Source organism: Pristiophorus japonicus, chromosome 20 (assembly GCF_044704955.1).
Source record: "Pristiophorus japonicus isolate sPriJap1 chromosome 20, sPriJap1.hap1, whole genome shotgun sequence".
In the NCBI taxonomy this organism is placed as follows: Eukaryota; Metazoa; Chordata; class Chondrichthyes; family Pristiophoridae; genus Pristiophorus; species Pristiophorus japonicus.
The window spans coordinates 80,555,690-80,559,939 of record NC_091996.1 but is presented as its reverse complement, the minus strand read 5'-3'; the positions used below and the strand labels follow the sequence as shown (position 1 = coordinate 80,559,939).

General features: G+C 44.2%; 1 non-coding gene across 1 annotated transcript; it reads left to right on the top strand.

Annotated features, from left to right (window-relative positions):
* Positions 1-551: 551 nt before the first annotated feature.
* Positions 552-639, top strand: trnap-cgg (transfer RNA proline (anticodon CGG)). The gene is given in 2 exon segments: positions 552-587; positions 604-639. It is a non-coding gene; the product is annotated as a tRNA-Pro (tRNA).
* The last annotated feature ends 3,611 nt before the right edge of the window (positions 640-4,250 follow it).

The following is a 4,250-nucleotide window of genomic DNA, read 5'->3' as shown; positions in this document are numbered from 1 at the left end:
TGTAGTAATCTCACAAAAACATTTCGATTCTCGAGAACAGAAAACAATTGAGATCGGGAGAAAGATTCTAGAGATCACAATTCCACCTTGGTGGGACATTTTCAGAAATATAGAAGTTCCTGCCGGGATCAGAATAGCTTCCCACATTTTGGTTGTCTGTCAACTTGCGATTATTCTTTACTTATGGTGTCTCACTTGTTGAGTGAAACGCAGAGGCCGTCAGGTCAGGCACCAAAGGTGCTGTACGCTCCCTGGCCAAACTTGGGGATCGCACAGGGAGGAGTAACACCATACTACCATGAACTCATCCTTTTTTGGCGTGGAAGCAAGTCATCCTCGTTTCGAGGGACCGCCTATGATGATGATGATGATGAATACATTAACGTCCCGCCTGCTCATTGACTGCAGGAGTGGGACCGTGTGGCGCTTCAGAAGACATGTCAAAAAGACAAAGTCTGATTCCGTCTCATGTGCTCCTCCAATCAGGAATAGCAACAAACTAAAAATGCTTAATAATGGTTACACCTTATCGCCACATAAGCTACATAGTTGGCTTGTTGGTCTAGAGGTATGATTCTCGCTTCGGGGTTGTTATTTGAAATATGCGAGAGGTCCCGGGTTCAAATCCCGGACAAGCCCTCATTTTGCCGCGAATTTTGAATTTGCATCGAACTTTTGCAAAGAAGGACTTGCATTTCTGCAGCGTCTGTCAGGAACTCATGATGCCCCAAAGTGCTTTACAGTCGTTGAGTTGCCTTTGAAATGTTGTCACGCGAGGAAAGATGTGCTCAAGTCACCTCACACGCACCTCAACTCTTTGTGAAGGAGATCATAGAATCATAGAAGTTTACAGCACGGAAGGAGGCCATTTCGGCCCATCGTGTCCGCGTCGGCCAACAAGAGGCTTTCCAGCCTAATCCCATTTTCCAGCTCTAGGTCCATAACCCTGCAGGTTACGGCACTTCAGGTGCACATCCAAGCACTTTTAAAATGTGGTGAGGGTTTCTGCCTCTACCACCCTTTCAAGCAGTGAGTTCCAGACCCCCACAACCCTCTGCGTGAAGAAATTTCCCCTCTAAACTTTCTATCAATTACTTTAAATTTATGCCTCCTTGTTGATGACCCCTCTGCTAAGGGAAATAGGCCCTTTCTATCCACTATATCTAGGCCCCTCATAACTTTATACACCTCAATGAAGTCTCCCCTCAGGCTCTGTTCCATGGAAAACAAATCCAGCCTATCCAATCTGTCCTCATGGCTAAGATTCTCCACTCCCGGCAACAGACTCGTAAATCTCCTCTGTATCCTCTTCAGTGCAATCATGTCCTTCCTGTAATATGGCGACCAGAACTGCACGCAGTACTCCAGCAGTGGCCAAACCTGCCCCAGCGACCCCATCTCTTGTATTCCATTCCTCGGATAATAAAGGCAAGCATTCCATATTCCTTCTTAACCACCTTATCTACCTGGCCTGCTACTTTCAGGGATCTGTGGACATGCACTGCCTGGATTCTGGGGAGGACCCAGCAGATTGGAAAACTGCAAATGTAATGCCCCTATTTAAAAAAGGAGGAAGACAAAAAGCAGGAAACTATAGACCAGTTAGCCTAACGTCTGTGGTTGGGAAAATGTTGGAGTCCATTATTAAAAAAGCAGTAGCAGGACATAGAAACATAGAAACGTAGAAAATAGGTGCAGGAGAAGGCCATTTGGCCCTTCGAGCCACACCACCATTCAATAAGATCATGGTTGATCATTCAGCTCAGTGCCCCTTTCCTGCTTTCTCTCCATACCCCTTGATCCCTTTAGCCATAAGGGCCACATCTAACTCCCTCTTGAATATATCTAACGAACTGGCATCAACAACTCTCTGTGGCAAAGAATTCCACAGGTTAACAACTCTCTGAGTGAAGAAGTTTCTCCACATCTCGGTCCTAAATGGCTTCCCCCTTATCCCTTAGACTCTGACCCCTGGTTCTGGACTTCCCCAACATCGGGAACATTCTTCCTGCCTCTAACCTGTCCAGTCCCATCAGAATTTTATATGTTTCTATGAGATCCCCTCTCATTCTTCTAAACTCCAGTGAATGCAGGCCCAGTCGATCCAGTCTCTCCTCATATGTCAGTCCTGCCATCCCGTGAATAAGTCTGGTGAACCTTCGCCGCACTCCCTCAATAGCAAGAACATCCTTCCTCAGATTAGGAGACCAAAACTGAACACAATATTCCATGTGACGCCTCACCAAGGCCCTGTAAATCTGCAGTAAGACCTCCCTGCTCCAATACTCAAATTCCCCAGCTATGAAGGCCAACATGCCATGTGTCTTCTTCACCGCCTGCTGTACCTGCATGCCAACTTTCAATGATTGATGTACCATGACACCCAGGTCACGTTGCACCTCGCCTTTTCCTAATCTGTCACCATTCAGATAATATTCTGCCTTCACGTTTTTGCCACCAAAGTGGATAACCTGACATTTATCTACACTATACTGCATCTGCCATGTATTTGCCCATTCACCTAACCTGGGCAAGTCACCCTACAGCCTATTAGCATCCTCCTCACAGCTCACACCGCCACCCAGCTTAGAGTCACCTGCAAACTTGGAGATATTACAATCAATTCCGTTGATTCCATCGAAATCGTTGATGTATATTGTAAATAGCTGGTGTCCCAACACTGAGTCCAGTGGCATCCCACTAGTCACTGCCTGCGATACTGAAAAGGACCCATTTATCCCTGCTCCCTGCTACCTGTCTGCCAACCAGTTCTCTACCCATGTCAATAAATTACCCCCAATACCATATGCTTTAATTTTGCAAACTAATCTCTTGTGTGGGACCTTGTCAAAAGCTTTTTAAATGTTCAAACACATTACATCCACTGGTTTTCCCTTGTCCACTCTACTAGTTGCATCCTAAAAAAATTCTCGAAGATTTGTCAAGCATGATTTCCCTTTCATAAATCCATGCTGACTTGGACCGATCTTGTCACTGCTTTCCAAATGCGCTGCTATTTCATCTTTAATAATTGATTCCAGCGTTTTCCCCACTACTGATGTCAGGCTAACTGGTCTATAATTATACATTTTCTCTCTCCCTCCTTTTTTAAAAAGTGTTGTTACATTAGTTCCCCTCCAGTCCATAGGAACTGATCCAGAGTCGATAGACTGTTGGAAAATGATCACCAATGCATCCACTATTTCTCGGGCTACTTCCTTAAATACTCTGGAATGAAGACTATCAGGCCCTGTGGATTTATTGGCCTTCAATCCCATCAATTTGTCTAACACAATTTCCTGATTAATAAAGATTTCCTTCAGTTCCGACTTCTCGCTAGACCCTCGGTTTCCTAGTATTTCTGGAAGGTTATATGTATCTTCCTTCGTGAAAACAGAACCAAAGTATTTGTTCAATTGGTCTGCCATTTCTTTGTTCCCCATTAAAAAGTCACCTGATTCTGACTGCAAATGACCTACGTTTGTCTTCACTAATCTTTTTCTCTTCAATATCGACAGAAGCTTTTGCAGTCAGTTTTTATGTTCCCTGCAAGCTTCCTCTTATACTCTATTTTTCCGCTCCTAATTAAACTCTTTGTCCTCCTCGACTGAATTCTAAATTTCTCCCAGTCCTCAGGTTTGCTGCTTTTTCTGGCCAATTTATATGCCTCTCCTTGGAATTAACACTATCCCTAATTTCCCTTCTTAGCCACGGTTGAGCCACATTCCCCGTTTCAGTTTTTTCTCCAGACAGGTATGTACAATTGTTGAAGTTCATCCATATGATCTTTAAATGTTTGCCATTGCCTATCCACCATCAACCCTTTAAGTCTCATTTGCCAGTCTATTCTAGCCAATTCACATCTCATACCATTGAAGTTACCTTTCCTCAAGTTCAGGATTCTCATCTCTGAATTAACTGTGCCACACTCCATCTTAATAAAGAATTGTACCATATTGTGGTCACTCTTCCCCAAGAGGCCTCGCACAACAAGATTGCTATTAGTCCTTTCTCATTCCACATCACCGAGTGTAGGATAGCCAGCCCTCTAGTTGGTTCCTCGACATATTTTTCAAGAAAACCATCCCTAATACACTCCAGGAAATCCTCCTCCACTGTATTTCTACCAGTTTGGTTAGCCCAATCTCTATGTAGATTAAAGTTGCCCATGATAACTGCTGTACCTTTACGCATCCGTAATTTCTTGTTTGATGCTGTCCCCAAACTCACTACTACTGTTTGGTTGTCTG